Raw genomic sequence first — 22430 nt, forward strand, 5'->3', positions numbered from 1 at the left:
TTTCTGGGTTCGAGTCCCACTGGTGGGTGTTGTCCAAAGATTGTTTATCTTCACTTGTGGTTTATGCAAGTATAGGCTCATAAGCTGGACACGAGTTCTCTCACATTGACAGTGGCTTGACGAAAAATGCAGACTGACCCCTCACTCATCTGGTGCCTTCGGGAGGTAGAGCTGTTTGAGATATATATCTCGAACTATCTACTTCTTTTGTAAGGTCTGATGGCGTAGTGGGTTAAAGCATACTAGTTATGCCAGCTACTGGAAGGTAGTTGTGCTTTCTGGGTTCGAGTCCCACTGGTGGGTGTTGTCCAAAGATTGTATATATATATCTATATATATATATATATATATATATATATATATTGTGACGGTAACGCGTTGGTGTTCGGCTGTTCAAAAGCTAGGGGTATGACCTCGTCACATATAGAAACAAAAAATAGAAAATCTGGAACTTCGTCTGTGGTAAGGTAATGGGAAGACACACAAAACACAAGTAAATTTAACAATGAGATTTTAATTACGTTAGAAAAGCAAAACATGAATAAAATGGACATACAAATTGGAACATAAAATCAATCAATCAAAATAATAAGAATAATCAAATGACAAAATGAAAAGTTACGTTAAGACAAGTGAGTAATAACAAGTGTATAACAAACAATGTAAATAGGTGCAGGAATATTGGCTTTAAGCTGCCACCTCTCTTAGTACACGTAAGCCACAGCTTAGTCTACCAACGAGACATGTTAACTTGTTGAAAGCACTGGATATTCTGAGATCTGGCGGTCGTGTGGCCCCAGACATCAAGTAGTGAGGCGGGTGGAGGGCAGGTGCAACTGGACACGCAGCCAATCAGCGATGAGCAGGCGACAGACAGGTAGTTTGGTGGTTCGAGGTGGAGCAGATGTTCCTGGCTGCATACGTTTGCGCTCTGGCAAACCTTGGTGGTGTATTTGTTGGATATTTCTTCCATATTAGTTGTATATAGATTTGTAGCGACGAACTTTGGAGGGAAAAGCAGGCTCAATCTCTTGAAGGAGATTATCGTCACAATATATATATATATATATATATATATATATATATATATATATATATATATATATATATATATATATATATATATATATATATATATATATATATATATATATATATATATATATATATATATATATATATATATATATATATATATATATATATTAGTATATTTTGGTAGCAGTCTTTCCTGTAGACATACATTATTAAATATGACCGAAAATGTAAGATTAATAATTCTAACACGAATTTTCTCGATCTTTCTTACGTTTCTTTTCACTGTTGATGGTAATTCAAAGATCAATTCTCTAAAAATTCATTTTTATTTCTAGTCTGATGCGACACTTGAGCGCGTTTCGTGAAACTTATTACATTTTCAAAGACTTTAGTTTACAAGCACACAATTGAAACTGAATAGAGCTTACACATCTTCGATTTTATATCTACATTTGGGTGAGGTGGATGAGGTGAAAACAAACTTTCAACAATGGGTATTGAATGGGTATTAAATTCAAACACAAGACAGAACACGAAACAATGGGTATTGAATGGAAGTAATTGTAGAAAGCCTATTGGTCCATATTTCTTGATGTTTCTATATTGGAGCGGAGTCTTGAAGTGGGTAGAATATAGTTGTGCATTAATTGGCTGTTGATTGCTGGTGTTCTCTTCTTGATGTGCAGTGCCTCGCAGACGTCGAGCCGCCTGCTATCGCTGTATCTATCGATGATTTCTGTGATGCTTGCTAAGATTTCTCTGGTGATGGTTTGGTTGTGGGAAGAGATTATATGTTCCTTAATGGAGCCCTGTTGCTTATGCATCGTTAAACGCCTGGAAAGAGATGTTGTTGTCTTGCCTATATACTGAGTTTTTTGAGGCTTACAATCCCCAAGAGGGCATTTGAAGGCATAGACGACGTTGGTCTCTTTTAAAACGTTCTGCTTTGTTTCTGGAGAGTTTCTCATGAGTAGGCTGGCCGTTTTTTGGGTTTTATAGTAGATTGTCAGTTGAGTCTTCTGATTTTTGTCTGTAGGTTTTTGCTTTCAGTAATCGTCATTTTTTTGGTATAAAATGTCGTAATTTCATGATGCGAATATGTGCAGAGAGCCAAAATTTGGCTCCAAAATATAGCTCAAGGGTCGAATTTGGAATGTTTGGGATATTTTGAAAACTGCAGGGAGGGTTTGGGCAGAATGTGATCCATCGTCGCTTTCAGTAATTGGCATATTTTCGGTATAAAAGTCGTAATTTCAAACTGCGAATACGTGCAGAGAGCCAGAATTTGGCTCCAAAATATGGCCCAAGCATTGAATTTGGGATGTTTTGGATATTTTGAAAACTGCATGGGGGGGGGGGGGAGGGCAAAATGTGACCCATAGCCGCTTTCAGTATTGGCATATTTTCGGTGTAAAAAGTCGAAATTTCAAACGGAGAATACGTGCAGAGAGCCAGTTGTTGCCTCCAAAATATGGCTCAAGTGTGAAATTTGGGATGTTTTGGATATTTTGAAAACTGCTGGGAGGGTTTGGGCAAAATGTGACTCACCGCTGCTCTCAGTAATTGGCATATTTTCGGTATAAAAAGACGTAATTTCAAAGTGCGAATACATGCAGAGAGCCCGAATTTGGCTCCAAAATATGGCTCAAGCGTCGAATTTGGGATGTTTGGGATATTTTGAAAACTGCAGGGCGGGTTTGGGCAAAATGTGACCTATCGCTGCTCTCAGTAATTGACATATTTTACGTATAAAAAGTCGTAATTTCGAACTGCGAATACATGCAGAAAGCCAAAATTTGGCTCCAAAATATGGGTCAAGGGTCGAATTTGGGATGTTTGGCATATTTTGCAAACTGCAGAAGGATTTGGGTAAAATATGACCCATCGCCGCTCTTAGTAATTGGCATATTTTCGGTATAAAATGAAATATTTTCAAACTGCGAATACGTGCAGAGAGCCAGAATTTTGCTCCCAAATTTGGCTCAAGCGTCGAATTTGGGATGTTTGGGATATTTTGAAAACTGCAGGGTGGGTTTGGGCAAAATGTGACCCATCGCTGCTTTCAGTAATTGGCATATTTTCGGTATAAAATTTCGTATTCTTATCCTGCGAATATGTGCAGAGAGCCAGAATTTGGCTCCAAAATATAGCTCAAGGGTCGAATTTGGGATGTTTGTTATATTTTGAAAACTGCAGGGGGGGGGGGGGGTCAAAATGTGACCCATCGCCGCTCTCAGTAATTGGCATATTTTACGTATAAAAAGTCGTAATTTCGAACTGCGAATACATGCAGAGAGCCAGAATTTGGCTACAAAATATAGCTCAAGGGTCGAATTTGGGATGTTTGGGATATTTTGCAAACTGCAGAAGGATTTGGGTAAAATGTGACCCATCGCCGCTCTTAGTAATTGGCATATTTTCGGTATAAAATGAAATAATTTCAAACTGCGAATACATGCAGAGAGCTCGAATTTGGCTCCAAAATATGGCTCATGCGTCGAATTTGGGATGTTTGGGATATTTTGAAAACTGCAGGGTGGGTTTGGGCAAAATGTGACCCATCGCCGCTTTCAGTAATTGGCATATTTTCGGTATGAAATATCGTAATTCCATCCTGCGAATATGTCCAGAGAGCAAGAATTTGGCTCTATAATATGGCTCAAGGGTCGAATTTGGGATGTTTGGGATATTTTTAAAACTGCAGGGAGGGTTTGGGCAAAATGTGATCCATCGTCGCTTTCAGTAATTGGCAAATTTCGGTATAAAAAGTCGTAATTTCAAACTGCGAATACGTGCAGAGATCCAGAATTTGGCCTAAGCATCGAATTTGGGATGTTTTGGATATTTTGAAAACTGCACCCATGCCTGGAGTGCAACTTCTCCTGGGCAACGACTTGGCAGAAGATCTGCAACCGTCCAACCTGATCATCACGGACAATCCCCAGGTGTGCACCTCTGTAATGGATAATCCCATCTTTGAATATGTTCCAGCAGAGGTGCAAGAAAGTGATAAAGTTTCTCCTCCGGTTTTGGTGAACACCCGTGCACAAGCTGCACGACCGCTTCCAGCTGACTCTACTGCTACCGCTGTCCCTCAAGACACTCAGAATCTACCTCCAAATCTTACCAGTTTGGAGTTCCGTAAGTTACAGAGGGAAGATCAATCATTAACACCATTATTCTTCCAGGCTGAGACTCAACCTGACAGTATCCCTGGGTTCTTCCTAGAGAATGAGTTGCTCTACCGCAGATACAGACCCAGCAAGCTGAAGGACGATGACGATTGGGCCAATGTCGAACAACTAGTGATTCCCACCAGCGTACGGCCCGATATTCTACACCTGGCCCACGGAGCTCTTTTTAACTATGGTTTTAACAAAACCTACCACGGAATCAGACAAGACTACTACTGGCCAGGTATGGTAAAAGACGTTAAAAAGTACGTACAACAGTGTCATACATGTCAGATGGCATGTAAACCTAACATTTCTTTTTCCCAGGGTCCACTAAAACCCATCCAGGTGCCTGCGAAACCTTTCCACAGACTCATCATAGACTGTGTTGGTCCTTTACCCCGGACCAGTTCTGGCAACGCCTTTATATTAACTATCATGTGTCCTACCACCAAATTCCCCATAGCAGTTCCAGTAAAGAACATTACGGCTCCTACTGTGGTGAAACACCTATTGAAGATCTTCACCCAGTATGGATTTCCAAGAGAGGTTCAAAGCGACTGTGGCACCAACTTCACCAGTGATCTCTTCAAGAAGACACTGGAGGAGTTCAACATCACACAGGTATTGTCCAGCCCCTATCATCCTGCTTCACAGGGTTCTCTTGAACGTAGTCATCAGACTATTAAACCATTCCAAAAGAAATTCTGCAATGACACCTTGAAGGACTGGGATAAACAACTTGACCTCATTATGTGCATTTTCAGAAGTCTCCCCAATGAGTCTCTAGGAGTATCTCCTTATGAGATGCTCTACGGACGTAAGTGCCGTACTCCTCTCAAAGCTTTCAAAGACTCTCTACGTAATGCCACCTTCAGTGACCCTCAGAATGTGCCCCAGTTTCTTCAAAACTTAAAACACATTCTAGAGAGAGTACGTAAATTTGCTAATGACAATCTATTGAAAGCCCAGGAGAGGATGAAGACTCATTTTGACCAAAGCAGCAAATTAAGGAAATTTAAACCAGGAGACTTCGTGTTGGCATATTTTCCTATCCCAGGTTCTCCATTGCAAAACAAGTTTTCAGGACCCTACCGCATTAAGGAGTGCGGAAACAACCACAACTACGTTCTTGAGACTCCAGATAGGCGGCGGAAGACCCAGTTGTGCCACGTCAACCTCCTGAAGCAGTATCAAGGTATTCCCCCCCCACTGTATTGTATCATTATCCACATTTAAAGGTCCATACCTCCACAGTGAAACCTTCCCTGCTTCTCCCGAAAGCACTAACACTGAGTCGGTCCTACCTGATCTTCATCCCAATTTACAGGACTATAATAGTGCTCTTTGCCATGTTCTAATCCCATTCTCGCCTCGCCAGATTTCACGATGCCTTTCATTCTCCATGTCGACACCAGTGGTACCGGCATCGGGGGGTGTCCTGATGCAACAACGAGGCGAGGAGATTCTACCTGTTAGCTACTACAGCTTCAAGGAACCACAGCACGATCGAAAGGGAGCTACTCTCCATCGTCCTGAACTTGCAGCACTTCGAACCGTACCTGCAAGGAACTCGGTCTACAACCATCTACTCGGACCACAATCCCCTACGCTTCCTGCAGCAAGCCCAATTCAACAATCAACGGCTTCTACGATGGGCTTTATATCAGCAGAATTTCAACCTGGAGATCTTCTACATCAAGGGATCTGACAACGTCATAGCAGACGCCCTCTCCAGAGTCTATGAGGTAGAGGCAGCTCCACCTACCACTCTACTACCTGAAGACGTAACTTCACCCGGAACCGCAGGCTTCGGGGGAGAGTTGTGACGATAATCTCTTTCAAGAGAGATTGAGCCTGCTCTTCCCTACCTAAAGTTACGTCCAGTCTACAAGTATAAGATGCTACATTCAAGATACGTCCACCAGTAGCACAAAACGTTTTGACCAGGAGGCAAAACGTACCCTAAACCCCCAACTCCACACACCCTCCACGCCGGCTCGTCATCAACCAGCCAACTACCCATCCCAGCCTGCCTGATAGGATGTGATCCATCGCTGCTCTCAGTAACTGGCATACATTCTTTATAAAATGTCGTAATTTCAAACTGCGAATACGTGAAGAGAGCCAGAATTTAGCTCAAAAATATCGCTCAAATGTCAAATTTAAGATGTTTGGGATATTTTGAAAACTTCAGGAGGTTTTGGGCAAAATGTGACCCATCGCTGCTCTCAGTAACTGGCATATTTTCAGAATAAAAAGTAGTAATTTCAATCTGCGAATACGTGCAGAGAGCCAGAAAACTGCATCTTTGGGCAAAATGTGACCTATCGCCGCTTTCAGTAATTGGCATATTTTCGGTAAAAAAATCCCAATTTCAAAATGCGAATACGTGCTAAAAGCCAGAACTTGGCTCCAAAATATAGCTCAAGGGGGGAATTTGAGATGTTTGGGATATTTTGAAAACTGCAGGGTGGTTTGGGCAAAATGTGACCCATCGCTGCTCCCAGTAATTGGCATATTTTTGGTATAAAATGACGTAATTTCAAACTGCGAATACGTGCAGAGAGCCCGAATTTGGCTCCAAAATATGGCTTAAGCGTCGAATTTGGGATGTTTGGGATATTTTAAAAAACTGCAGGGAGGGGGGCAAAATGTGACCCTTCGTCGCTATCAGTAATTGGCATATTTTCGCTATAAAATGTCGTAATTTCAAACTGCGAATATGTGCATAGAGCCAGAATTTGGCTCCAAACTATAGCTCTAGGGTCGAATTTTGGATGTTTGGTATATTTTGAAAACTGCTGGGAGGATTTGGGCAAAATGTGATCCATAGCTGGTCTAGGTAATTGGCATATTTTCGGTAAAAAAAGTCGAAATTTCAAACTGCGAATACATGCAGAAAGTCAGAATTTGGTTCCAAAATGTGGCTCAAGCGTCGAATTTGAGACGTTTGGAATATTTTGAAAACTGAAGAGGGGTTCGGGTGTAACACGGGTTTGGGTTCCTCTATCTTTACTTCCTTCTTTCTACTCCCTCTACCCGTATTCTTACTTTTATTTCTAAACCAAGGGACTCCAAAACTTTTACCAAAGCCAACTCCACGCCACGTGGTCCTAAGACGATTGACCGACTTAGGATTCTACACCCAGTATGACGTGACCTAAGCTCTGAACAAAACCCTAGAGTCACCTCTGCTGCCACCACCAGACCAGTAATACAAGAGCAATGATCGAGGTCTGGATCGATCACGCTAATTAATCAACCTAGGGGCTTGATCCCCACTATAAACGATGACCTTGAGTGTGGAATAAATTACACGGTAATGATAATTCCGATTCGATGTTAGAATCGGCGCCCAATGCAACTCTGCCTCGTGTGGACCACGTGACCAGGACAAGTATACACATAAAACACATGGAAACAATAAAATGCAAATTAATAACAAATTTAATTTATTAAACGAAAACTAAAACAAAATCTAAATAGGTTCACTCCCTATCACATTAACACTCCCTACTTGACCTGAATGGCAAATGAGAAGACTATTTCTATACATACCCATAGCAACTATACCTTGGGCGACCAGCTAGATGTCTTGGGGAGAGGTAAGATGTTTGACCTCTCCCAGCTGCTCCCGTATTCACACTGATTTTTTCCTTGTCTGGACTACCCCAGACAGAGTATTGTATCCTTCCGCCTAGACAAAGTTCTACCCAGTTCCTAGCAAGGTTTAAGTTATAACAATTAACCTCTGTTTGTACTGAATTGATCCAGACTGGTTGAATTATTTTACTTTAATTAGATTACACAAACATCTAACGGCAAAGCTGTTCCCGATCACAAAAATGGTTATTAAAACTTTGAGAAATATTAGACATGTCAACCCTGCTGACCTATGACCGCCGGTCACTCCGCCTTAAAAGTTAGATCCGATTCGTGACGTCACTGATGGTGACTTAAACTCAATAATTAGAATACTCTTGATATTGTATCCAGTACTATTATACAATACAATTTTAATGCAAAATGAATAAAGGCTAATTTTCTCTAATTTACTGAATACTATAGGATGATTCATTATACGCAGCTATGAACAAAGCGTTGGTTATTTCCACCGCGAATTCCCTGGGGGTCAGGTCACCATGCGGCTCAGCTTCCCATTCTCTTTTGTCGATAAACCACTCTGGATAATTCTTACAACAGCCTAGTTTGTTACAACCCCCCCGCACAAGCACTTAGTAAACCTTGTTAATTTGTTAAAATTCACGAGGTTTAGTATTCAAACCCCAAACCCACAATTCAACTCATGCCACAAACAAAAGCTAACCTAACTAATAAAATTTGACAAATAATAGTCCAACATCAAAATGAACATGTTCATATTTCATAAATTTCTCAGCTGTCAACTGACAGCAATCCTCCAATATCAGGAAACATACATCCTATCCTTACTGACATAGCTAAATAACATGTCCCTACTCTACCATCAAAAACTAGCTATTAAACTCTCTTGGCTCTTCACTAGCCAAGTCCATGTGTCCTCTAGAGCCGGCCACACCGTGCTCAAACAAACATTAAAGTTATAAGTTCAGACTGAACTTTGTCATCCGGGAGCGTACTACGGAACTATCAAGTTCACATCCGTGTACTAACCACTCCCCATCAATGTCAACCTTGACATGTTAAGGAACACACCTAACGTTTATTTCATGTATCTAAAAATATAAATTCCTATACTATATCACAGGTTTCAGCTGACTGTACAGCCAAGTGTTCTCACTCACTAGAAGTGTCAATGTTTATATTGGTCCGCCTCTCCTGTGTTCAAACATTCTGAAAAAAAATAGCACAACATAATTTTCCATAACCGCTTGTTCTGGGCTGAGACAATTACACAGGGGCTTCGATTTTGATTACTGACCAATTTATAGTTAAATTTTCATATATTATACCAGAATTATTTTAAATCTGTTTTTCAACATTTATAAAGAATTGATTCTAACTCTGTTTTTCAACATTTAAACAAGAGTGTCCAGATGTTCTTTACACAGATGTTCAGAGCCAACTTTGTTGTTTGTATCAATTGTTCATATTAAGTAAACGAGAAAAAAAAATCGATGCTGCTGGATGCTGAATGTAGTCGCTGACGATGACGATGTCGATCTTGCTTCTTCTCATGTGTAGACATCAATACCTGGTCCTCTTGTACTCCCATCCGGTACTCTTGAATGACGACAGAGTGTAGTAGAGCGGAGTGCCAAGTGACAGCTGTAGAATACTGTTACTTCGGCCATTAATCTTGCTCTCGACAGTCCACACGCCTTCATATCAATCACAGTTCACTTTGTGGTACAGCGGTGGTTTCAACAATTTTGTTTGAAATTGTTGAAAGGCTCACGCGTCTAGCCGTTCGAACACGTGCGCGGATGCTAAGGAGACAGCCGCGGGCCAGGATTAGCAGTGCGCCCCACAAGTGCGTTTGAGTGGGGATTGGCGAATCTTGGGTCATGCGGGCTGATATGATTAAGGTTTAGTTAGTAAGATTAGGCTGTTAAAATAGATTTATTGAAAAGGAGACCGCTCCGAGTTGATTGGACTGGGTACCATACTCGACCCATTGCAATTAATTCAGAGGTGTTGGGAGCCACCATACTCTCAACAGCAGTTCCTTGAGGGCTGTCGGGGGCGGATATATCTGTGGGACGCCAGTAGATAGTCCGAGGGCGTTATTAGACGACCCAAAACGCTAGGAAAAACGTAATCCGTGAAGGGCGTTGCGGCCTCCGAGGGACGGACTAGTAACCTACCTAGCAGCGATTCAACAACTAAGTGATCGCACACTTAGTGGAGGTTGAGTCGTCCCTAGTCATAATTGTTGCTGAAAGCTGCGTGTCGCTCTGTTGGAACCTAGATGGTGTGGCCTCTAGGCTAGGTGTGGTACGGCGAGCCGGTAGGAACAATTATAAGATTAAGTCGAGTGCATTTTTGAATTAAGTATACTTAAATTTATAAAGTAATTTCCGTTTATTTGCGTTGTTCTAGATTAATTTTTTCCCCTAAATTCAATCCCCGGTTAAAAAAATTTTCAAAGTGTTTAGCATTTTCTTGCATATTAGGCTAAGTGCGTACATTAAGTTTGGCTATTCCCTGTTGTATTAGTCTAAGTCAGAGGCGTTGTTGCTAGAGTGTAGTTAACCCTCTGGACTTAGGGCTATATGTCGGTCACGATAGATAAGTGAAGGAGTTTAAGGGATAATAAGTTGCGTGTAAATGCTTAATAGAGTCCGTGGTATATTTCTAAGTATTTTGGGATAAGTTTTCGGCTAAGTCGATGTCGGAAACTCGTTAACTGTAATTAATTTGTATTCGTGGGTCACGTGTATGATCTGGGCGTCATTAGGATTCCCCAGTCGATGCGTGTGATATTTTCTAGTTTTTACCAGTAAGACGGTAAAATTGTGTTTGTAGACTTAGGATTCTGTTTTCAGTAGAAACGTAGGTGGCAAATTTTCTAAGTCCAGCTTGGGCTAGAATCTGACTTTTTGGCGGAAATTGATTTTCATGTTTCGTGTATATTCTGGGGCCAGTATTACTCTCTAGTGCGCGCAAGGGACGTAATTCTGTTCGTAAAACATTAAACAGTGATAATTACATTTTTGCCGAATTTGGTTATTTTTCGAGAAAATCGTGTTGTAATTTTGTCAGAGTCCATTTGAGGTGAAAATCTCTGATTTTGACGAAAATTCGAATTAGTGAGTGTTGAAACCGCCCGATGTGTCAGTATTGTTCTGCATACAACGTCAGTAGTAAATAATAACGTATTTATATCGGGGAACGAGAAACCCAAATTTTTGTGAATTAAACGAGTTTTGTGATATTTGGGGTGATAGAATATTTTTCCCTCGGAGTCAGAAAAATTGGCAGAGTCCAGCAATTGAGTAAAAACGTAGTTTTTGATAAAAATTCAATTTTTAGTAAGCATTTATAGGTCCTGGGTGTCTATATTAATCGCTAGAGCGGTTTATTAACGTAAAACTAGTTATTTTCCTTCAGAACAACAATTTTGATTTTTCAGCGTTTAAGCGAAAAAGCGCGGGACTTAGTTTTTCAGCGCAGCTGGTCCCGCTCCATCAGTCATCAGTGGCCACGCTGCTCACTTCAAGCGCGTTTAGTATTCAAGTACAGTAAATATTCTTTATTAATCCATCACGAGTGCTGTGCATTAGTTGCGTTATCATTTAAATTGTTTTATATAAATTAGATTCTTTAATTTTTTTTAACGTAAAGGACTTAGGTTTCAGCAATAGAACTGCGGGATATTTCACGGTCAGACACGAGTGCGGGGCAGACACTCATTCATTGGATTCACTTCAGCGATTCTCTCGATAAATCGTTGTATTTCCTACTTTGGGAATTTAGTAGTTTTCTCTTAGAATAGAGTTGTGATTTTTTTTTATTTGTGTAAGATCACGGTTGTAGTGAGTCCGGGTCGAGGGTGTACTAAAGGGTAGTTTAGAAGACGTGGCACACCAGGAATCACAGAAAATGTTTAACCCTGATAATGACCAGTCAGTAGGGACCAGTGGGAATGGGAGTGTAGAGGATAGAACCTCTTCCGACACCACTGGGGATCGCTCAGGTAGCGATACTATTATTGACATGAGTGGGGAGTCTTGCGAGGAGTCGTCCCATGAGTGGGGAGAGCCGTCTTGGGTTCCCCCACAAATAACATCGACGCCATGCCAGCAGGGTAGACAGGGGGCCTCAGTTAGTATGGCAGGACGTCCCACTTCGCTCGGTAGAGAACAGCAACCCGTTCAACGGGAACATGAACAACCACACCAACAGCAGGAACTACCCAACATAACACCAATACCACAGCACCCACAACACCTAGGTACACCTCATCCGTCACTACAACAAAACCTACCCCATCCTCAATTCCCATACCTACCCCATCCTCAATTCCCATACCAACCCTTCCCCCAACCCCAGGCCACTCCATACCCATTCCAACCCCAGGCCACCCCATACCCATACCCATACCCATTCCAACCCCAGGCCACCCCATACCCATTCCAACCCCAGGCCACCCCATACCCATACCCATTCCAACCCCAGGCCACCCCATACCCATTCCAACCCCAGGCCACCCCATACCCACCCCAACCTCAATCCACACCCCAACCCGAGGCCACCCACACCATACCTCAGCCTCAACCCCAACCTCAATCCACACCCCAACCCGAGGCCACCCACACCATACCTCAGCCTCAACCCCAACCTCAATCCACACCCCAACCCGAGGCTACCCACACCATACCTCAGCCTCAACCCCAACCTCAATCCACACCCCAACCCGAGGCCACCCACACCATACCTCAGCCTCAACCCCAACCTCAATCCACACCCCAACCCGAGGCCACCCACACCATACCTCAGGCCAAACCCCAACCTCAACCCAGTCCCCAACCCCGGGACCCACCCACTGCCAGTAGCTCCGCGTCACATGCAGAGGGACTTGTGAGTCTGATTCCCAAGTTGACTCTGCCGACACTCAGAGGTAGGGAGTTGTCGCTCATTAAGGTGGAACGCAACCGCCAGGTGGAAGACTGGCTTTGTGAAATTGGTTCGATGCTGGAAGCTGTCCCGGGGGATAGATCGAAAATTGCTCTCGCTATGGGGGCTTGCGTGCACGTAGCCGGTCCACTGGCGGGATTTACAGAGTTTCAGCACCTGACATCTTGGCCTCAGTTTGTCCAAGCGATTAGGGGCAGATTCAAAGACAGGGTTTCGGAGGATGAGGCTTACTTTTATCTCGAGTCCCTTAAGAGGGATGACCGAAGCACTGTCAAGGATTTCGGGTCAATATTAAAGAGAAGGGTTGACGACCTCACTAAGGAACTGGGGTTCGATTCGAGTCAGGCAGAGCAATTCGCTAAAGAGTTGTTCTGCAAAACGTTACCTTCCGATATGGGGCCATTGTTCCTTGCGGGGAGAGCGGGTGTGAGTTATGAAGACCTAGTCCAACAGGCCGCCACAGCCCTAGACAGGCAGACGCGCGCAGGGACATCGGGCACTCAGTTGTCGCCATACGTAGAGGCGGTAAGTAAAGGCGAGGGAGCCAAGCCGAGTCACTGTGGCGCGGGTTCATCAAGCGGGAGGCAGCCCTCAGCGGCAAGTTCGAGCCACCCTGCGCGGGGTAACAACAGGGATCCGCGTAGGTGTTACTCCTGCGGGATGCGTGGGCACATACAGAGGGACTGCAAAGTCACTATTACGAGAGCATGAAAGCAGTCTCCTAGTGATGGTAGGCCTACTTTTGAGGTGAAAGTGGAGGGTGTGAGATTGACAGCTTTTGTTGATACAGGAAGCCAGGCAACGGTAATTAAAAAGTCAGCCTTCAGCAATTTTAAGTATGCACGTCTTCAACGTTGCGCAAAGACATTAACAGCAGTCAATGGGGAAAAGATTGAGATCGTAGGTCAAGGTACTGTTAATTTTGAGATTGATGGGGCATTGCAGCCTCACACATGTACGATCGTAGAGAACCTTGATTTTCCTGGTCACATCTTAATGGGAACTGATTTTCTGTCGCGATTTGATTATTCCTTGTCTGCTCAAAAAGGGGCTAGGAACTGCAGGTTGCAGTTGGGACAGACTTCCTACCCAGTGGAGATGATCGACCATCCCCCAGTTGTAGCTTCGATTAAGAGGAAGCTGAAATATAATGCGCACTATCCAAAATTGATTTTCAAGTCTCTTCCAGACACAGTTAAGAGGTCATGCGCATTGCATGCATTGACCAAACAGAGTTGCCCACCACATTCTGTTAAATTTATTAAAGTAGCCGTGGGACGTCACATACAACCAGGTACCACCCTTCAGGTGGCTGGGAGATGTGATAGTTTATTAATTCCTCATCACTTAGTTGTAGTGCTCGATAAAGGTGCACTCATTCCAGTTGTCAATCTTTCACATAAGACTTTTCGCTTCAGGGCAGGTGATAGGGTATCTCAGGGAACCATGGTGGAGGACACAGAAATCTTTCACCATGAGTCAGCTGAGACGCCAGCCGTCACTGCACAATGTAGTGCACTGAATATGTTGAATACTAAAACACCATCCAAAGTACAATACGAGACGAGAAATGTTGCACAGAATGTTGAGGAAGTGGAAAAATTAATTTCAGCACTTGATTTGCAACATGTTGCACAGGCAGATAGGAAGGCACTGAGAGGAGTTTTACGAAAATTCCCGAAATTGTTTGCGACAGAGGATGACCAGATTGGTCTCCTTGATAAGATCGAGCACACCATTCCAACTGGTGACCATTTGCCTGTGTACACAAGACAGTGGAGGTTGCCGGAACAGGCAAAGAACATTATCAGGGAGGAGTGCCAGAAAATGTTGAGACAGGGCGTAATAGAGCCTAGTACGTCACCATGGCTCTCTCCTGTTGTGCTAGTTCGGAAACCGGACGGTAGTTATCGTTTCTGTGTTGACTACCGGAAGGTGAACGAACTAACTAAGGGTGATGTGTATCCGTTGCCCCGAATACAGGAGATAATAGATCAATTTGGTGCTGCTAAGTATTTCTCAACTCTTGACGCAAAATCGGCGTATTGGGCGATTCCGGTGGCAGAACAGGATAGGGAAAAAACAGCATTCTCGGATGGTAGGCACACTTATCAATTCCGTAGGATGCCGTTTGGTTTGAAGACAGCGCCTTCGTCGTTTCAGAGGGCCATCAACTTTATCCTTAGTCCGGTACTGGGTAGGCATTCTTTAGCGTACCTGGATGATGTTGTGATATATTCCAGGACGTTTGAGGAACACCTACAGGACTTGACTGAGACTTTGAAATTGTTAGATCAGGCAGGTTTCAGGCTGAATGTTCAGAAGTGCACCTTGGCGGCTCAGAAATTCAAATTTCTGGGGTTCCAGGTGTGCCCAGACGGTATCCGACCTGACCCAGATTCTTGCCGCGCCATTGCTGACATGCCTATTCCAAGGACAGCAAAGGACGTGCGTAGGTTTTTGGGGGCGGCCGGATATTTTCGTCGTCACATTGAAGGTTTCGCTGGCATTTCAGCACCCCTGACTGATCTGACAAAGAAAAATGCGAAGTTTGTGTGGAAATCAGAACATGACGAGGCCTATCGCAAACTGAAAGACCAACTAATCACGACACCGGTATTGGCTATTCCTGATTTTGATAAAGAGTGGGAAGTGCACACTGACGCCAGCGGTATAGCTATTGGCGGGTGCTTAATTCAGCGAGACGCAGATAATTTACCCCATCCAGTAGCCTATTTCAGTAGGAAGGTCAAAGGACCTGAAGTTCGTTATTCAGCTACGGATCGGGAGGCACTGGCAGTAGTAGAATCAGTTAGGTATTTCGAGCCTTACCTATTTCAGCGGCATTTTGTAATCTACACAGACCATCGAGCGTTAACACACATATTTAAGAAGCGAACAAAATGCCCACGAATGTCACGCTGGTCTCACGAACTTTCGGCCCACTCATTCCAGATCTTGTACAAGCCTGGTCCAGCACATGTTGTGCCAGATACGCTAAGTAGAAATATAGCGGCAGTTCAAATTAATGAAAACATTGAAACCATTCCATCAGATAAAATGAGAGAATACCAGATGAGCGAGCCTAGATGGAAAGAGATTATTGAGTATTTAGAGGGAGGAAAATACCCCAAAAAGAAAAAGAATTTACCTATACATGATTTTGAAATGAAACAGGGCGTCCTGTATTATGTTAATAGCCAGAATGATAGGGCAGTATTTCAGCTAGTTATTCCGGACGCGTTGCGGTCATCAGCGTTAAAGCTTGCGCATGCTTCAAAAATTGCAGGGCATCCGGGGATCTTTAAAACGCACTTAAAAGCAAAGTCTCTATTTTATTTTCCAGGATTACTTTCTGAGGTAATCAATTTCGTGAAGTCGTGCCCTCGTTGCCAGAGGAGGAAAGGTACCCTTAAGGTACAAGCCCCACTTCAGGAATTTCCTGAAATTCGTGAACCGTTAGATCGTGTGGGGGCCGATCTGATTGATTTACACCACAGTCATTCAGGAAATAGATATGTGTTGGTGCTAGTTGACCATCTGTCTAGATACACTACACTAGTTGCATTACCTCAGAAGGATTCTCGTACGGTTGCAGATGCATTCTTGCGTAGGTTCGTTACTGTATTCGGACCTCCTAAAGTTTTAGTCTCTGACCGGGGTCAAGAATTCAATGGGAATATATTTAGAGAAGTTTGTAAGATTTTAGAGACAACTTCGGCTTTTACAACGGCCTACCACCCACAAGCAAACGGAATGACGGAACGGACTAATCGTTCAGTCAAGGATATGCTTGCAATCCTTGCTGAACATGATGCAAACACCTGGGATGAACACCTACCCTATGTTCAGTTCGCCTTGAATACTGCCATCCCACCGCTGCCACCATTGTAACACGGGTTTGGGTTCCTCTATCTTTACTTCCTTCTTTCTACTCCCTCTACCCGTATTCTTACTTTTATTTCTAAACCAAGGGACTCCAAAACTTTTACCAAAGCCAACTCCACGCCACGTGGTCCTAAGACGATTGACCGACTTAGGATTCTACACCCAGTATGACGTGACCTAAGCTCTGAACAAAACCCTAGAGTCACCTCTGCTGCCACCACCAGACCAGTAATACAAGAGCAATGATCGAGGTCTGGATCGATCACGCTAATTAATCAACCTAGGGGCTTGATCCCCACTATAAACGATGACCTTGAGTGTGGAATAAATTACACGGTAATGATAATTCCGATTCGATGTTAGAATCGGCGCCCAATGCAACTCTGCCTCGTGTGGACCACGTGACCAGGACAAGTATACACATAAAACACATGGAAACAATAAAATGCAAATTAATAACAAATTTAATTTATTAAACGAAAACTAAAACAAAATCTAAATAGGTTCACTCCCTATCACATTAACACTCCCTACTTGACCTGAATGGCAAATGAGAAGACTATTTCTATACATACCCATAGCAACTATACCTTGGGCGACCAGCTAGATGTCTTGGGGAGAGGTAAGATGTTTGACCTCTCCCAGCTGCTCCCGTATTCACACTGATTTTTTCCTTGTCTGGACTACCCCAGACAGAGTATTGTATCCTTCCGCCTAGACAAAGTTCTACCCAGTTCCTAGCAAGGTTTAAGTTATAACAATTAACCTCTGTTTGTACTGAATTGATCCAGACTGGTTGAATTATTTTACTTTAATTAGATTACACAAACATCTAACGGCAAAGCTGTTCCCGATCACAAAAATGGTTATTAAAACTTTGAGAAATATTAGACATGTCAACCCTGCTGACCTATGACCGCCGGTCACTCCGCCTTAAAAGTTAGATCCGATTCGTGACGTCACTGATGGTGACTTAAACTCAATAATTAGAATACTCTTGATATTGTATCCAGTACTATTATACAATACAATTTTAATGCAAAATGAATAAAGGCTAATTTTCTCTAATTTACTGAATACTATAGGATGATTCATTATACGCAGCTATGAACAAAGCGTTGGTTATTTCCACCGCGAATTCCCTGGGGGTCAGGTCACCATGCGGCTCAGCTTCCCATTCTCTTTTGTCGATAAACCACTCTGGATAATTCTTACAACAGCCTAGTTTGTTACATTTTGTCGATAAACCACTCTGGATAATTCTTACAACAGCCTAGTTTGTTACACGGGCAAAATGTGATCCATCGCTGCTCTCAGTAACTGGCATATTTTCGGTATAAAATGTCGTAATTTCAAACTGCGAATACGTGCAGAGAGCCAGAATGTGGCTCCAAAACATGGCTCAAACGTCATATTTGAGATGTTTGGGATATTTTGAAAACTACAAGGAGGGTTTGGGCAAAATGGGATCCATCGCCGTTTTCGGTAATTGGCATTTTTTCGGTATAAAAAGTCGTAATTTCGAACTGCGAATACGTGCAGAGAGCCAGAATTTGGCTCCAAAATATGGCTCAAGGGTCGAATTTGGGATGTTTGGGATATTTTCCAAACTGCAGGGGGGTTTGGGCAAAATGTGACTCATCGCAGCTCTCAGTAATTGTCATATTTTCGGTATAAAATGACGTAATTTCAAACTGCGAATACGTGCAGAGAGCCCGAATTTGAATCCAAAATATGGCTCAAGCGTCGAATTTGGGATGTTTGGAATATTTTGAAAACTGCAGGAGAGGGAGGGTGGGGGGGTGGAGCAAAATGTGATCCATCGCCGCTTTCAATAACTGGCATATTTTCGGTATAAAAATTCGTAATTTCAAACTGCGAATACGTGCACAGAGCAAGAATTTGGCTCCAAAATACGGCTCAAGTGGCGAATTTGGGATGTTTGGGATATTTTAAAAACTGTAGGGAGGGTTTGGGCAAAATGTGATCTATCGCCGCTCTTAGTAATTAGCATATTTTTGGTATAAAAAGTCGTAATTTCAGACTGCGAATACGTGCAGAGAGCCAGTATTTGGCTCTAAAATATGGCTCAAGCGTCGAATTTGGGATGTTTGGGATATTTTGAAAACTGCAGGGGTGGTTTGGGCAAATTGTGACCTATCGCCGCTCACAGTAATTGACATATTTTCGGTATAAAAAGTCGTAATTTCAAACTGCGAATACATGCAGAAAGCCAAAATTAGGCTAAAAAATATGGCTCAAGCGTCAAGTTTGGGCTGCTTGGGATATTTGGAAAACTGCAGGGAGGGTTTGGGCAAAATGTGACCTATCGCCGCTCTCAGTAATATTCATATTTTCGGTATAAAAATTCGAAATTTCAAACTGCGAATATGTGCAAAAAGTCAGAATTTGGCTCCAAAATATGGCTCAAGGCTCGAATTTGGGATGTTTGGGATATTTTGAAAACTGCAGGGAGGGTTTGGGCCAAATGTGATCCATCGTTGCTTTCAGTATTTGGCATATTTTCTGTATAAACAGTCGTAATTTCAAACTGCGAATACGTGCTGAATGCCAGAATTTGGCTCCAAAATATGGCTCAAGGGTCGTATTTGGGATGTTTGGGATATTTTGCAAACTGCAGTTAGGGTTTTGGGCAAAATGTGATCCATCGTTGGTTTCAGTAATTGGCATATTTTCGGTGAGAATGTATGTGTGTGTGTGTGTGTATGTGTGTGTGTGTGTGTATGTGTGTGAGTGTATGTGTGTGTGTGTATGTGTGTGTGTGTGTGTATGTGTATGTGTGTGTGTGTGTATGTGTATGTGTGTGTGTGTGTGTGTGTGTGTGTGTGTGTGTGTGTGTGTGTGTGTGTGTGTGTGTGTGTGTGTGTGTGTGTGTGTGTGTGTGTGTGTGTGTGTGTGTGTGTGTGTAATTACCTAAGTGTAATTACCTAAGTGTAGTTACAGGATGAGAGCTACGCTCGTGGTGTCCCGTCTTCCCAGCACTCTTTGTCATATAACGCTTTGAAACTACTGACGGTCTTGGCCTCCACCACCTTCTCACTTAACTTGTTCCAACCGTCTACCACTCTATTTGCGAAGGTGAATTTTCTTATATTTCTTCGGCATCTGTGTTTAGCTAGTTTAAATCTATGACCTCTTGTTCTTGAAATTCCAGGTCTCAGGAAGTCTTCCCTGTCGATTTTATCAATTCCTGTAACTATTTTGTATGTAGTGATCATATCACCTCTTTTTCTTCTGTCTTCTAGTTTTGGCATATTTAATGCTTCTAACCTCTCCTCGTAGCTCTTGCCCTTCAGTTCTGGGAGCCACTTAGTAGCATGTCTTTGCACCTTTTCCAGTTTGTTGATGTGCTTCTTAAGATATGGGCACCACACAACAGCTGCATATTCTAGCTTTGGCCTAACAAAAGTCATGAACAATTTCTTTAGTATATCGCCATCCATGTATTTAAATGCAATTCTGAAGTTAGAAAGCATAGCATAGGCTCCTTGCACAATATTCTTTATGTGGTCCTCAGGTGATAGTTTTCTATCTAGAACCACTCCTAGATCTCTTTCTTTATCAGAATTCTTTAAAGATTTCTCACATAATATATAGGTTGTGTGGGGTCTATGTTCTCCTATTCCACATTCCATAACATGACATTTATTAACATTAAATTCCATTTGCCAAGTGGTGCTCCATATACTTATTTTGTCCAGGTCTTCTTGAAGGGCATGACAGTCATCTAAATTTCTTATCCTTCCTATTATCTTAGCATCATCAGCAAACATGTTCATATAATTCTGTATACCAACTGGTAGATCATTTATGTACACAATAAACATCACTGGTGCAAGAACTGAACCCTGTGGTACTCCACTTGTGACATTTCTCCATTCTGATACATTGCCTCTGATTACTGCCCTCATTTTTCTATCAGTCAGAAAATTTTTCATCCATGATAGAAGCTTACCTGTCACCCCTCCAATATTTTCCAGTTTCCAGAAACTGTGTGTGTGTGTGTGTGTGTGTGTGTGTGTGTGTGTGTGTGTGTGTGTGTGTGTGTGTGTGTGTGTCTTTGTGTGTGTGTGTGTGTGTGTGTGTGTGTGTGTGTGTGTGTGTGTGTGTGTGTGTGTGTGTGTGTGTGTGTGTGTGTGTGTGTGTGTGTGTGTGTGTCTTTGTGTGTGTGTGTGTGTGTGTGTGTGTGTGTGTGTGTGTGTGTGTGTGTGTGTGTGTGTGTGTGTGTGTGTGTGTGTGTGTGTGTGTGTACTCACCTAGTTGTACTCACCTAGTTGTGTCTGCAGGATCGAGCATTGACTCTTGGATCCCGCCTTTCGAGCATCGGTTGTTTACAGCAATGACTCCTGTCCCATTTCCCTATCATACCTGGTTTTAAAATTATGAATAGTATTTGCTTCCACAACCTGTTCCTGAAGTGCATTCCATTTCCCCACTACTCTCACGCTAAAAGAAAACTTCCTAACATCTCTGTGACTCATCTGAGTTTCAAGCTTCCATCCATGTCCTCTCGTTCTGTTACTATTCCGTGTGAGCATTTCGTCTATGTCCACTCTGTCAATTCCTCTGAGTATCTTATACGTTCCTATCATGTCCCCCCTCTCCCTTCTTCTTTCTAGTGTCGTAAGGCTCAGTTCCCTCAGGCGCTCTTCATACTCCATCCCTCGTAGCTCTGGGACGAGTCTCGTTGCAAACCTCTGAACCTTTTCCAGTTTCATTATATGCTTCTTCAGATGGGGACTCCATGATGAGGCGGCATACTCTAAGACTGGCCTTACGTAGGCAGTGTAAAGCGCCCTAAATGCCTCCTTACTTAGGTTTCTGAATGATGTTCTAACTTTTGCCAGTGTAGAGTACGCTGCTGTCGTTATCCTATTAATATGTGCCTGTGTGTGTGTGTGTGTGTGTGTGTGTGTGTGTGTGTGTGTGTGTGTGTGTGTGTGTGTGTGTGTGTGTGTGTGTGTGTGTGTGTGTGTGTGTGTGTGTGTGTGTGTGTGTGTGTGTGTGTGTGTGTGTGTGTGTGTGTGTGTGTGTGTGTGTGTGTGTGTGTCTTTGTGTGTGTGTGTCTTTGTGTGTGTGTGTGTGTGTGTGTGTATGGTTTTGTATTTCTCCAGAAGTGGCAACTAAGTGACTAGAAGTTATATAAAGAGACTTCGTGACTTATTTGGTACACTTCTACTCCTTCATCTCTACAGTCCAAAATTTATGTTTTAGACTTTCTTTATTTGAAATTATGAAACAACCTAATCTTTCACCCACATCAAATTGCTAATTGAAATATGCAAAATATGTATCTAATGGCGACCCCATCCATTTACTAGAAATCTGGAACAACCTCAGGCAAGATAACAACTTTTCCAAAATTAAGATCTCGATTAGAACTTTAAACATAATTAATTTAAACCAGTTCCCCATCTCTAATCAAATTACCAATTCTGCCTCACCTTCATCCCCTCATAAATGGGAGGATGATGATCTTCATCTTCAATCGACAGCTTCATTATCAAAAAACCTTACATCGCAGCTCGTCACAACCTTACCTAAAGCATCAAACAACAGCAATAATAATTAGATAACATCATCATTAAGTACAACCCTCTCCCTGCGCCAGAGAACCAAGAAGATTCATCGTCACTGATATTATGGAATTCAGACACAGAAAGTTTATCAGAAGGAAATGGTTGTGGTAAGTAAGTGTGTATTTTAGTTTCAGTTTTGGACATCCAA

Source organism: Procambarus clarkii, chromosome 74, assembly GCF_040958095.1.
Source record: "Procambarus clarkii isolate CNS0578487 chromosome 74, FALCON_Pclarkii_2.0, whole genome shotgun sequence".
Lineage (NCBI taxonomy): Eukaryota > Metazoa > Arthropoda > Malacostraca > Decapoda > Cambaridae > Procambarus > Procambarus clarkii.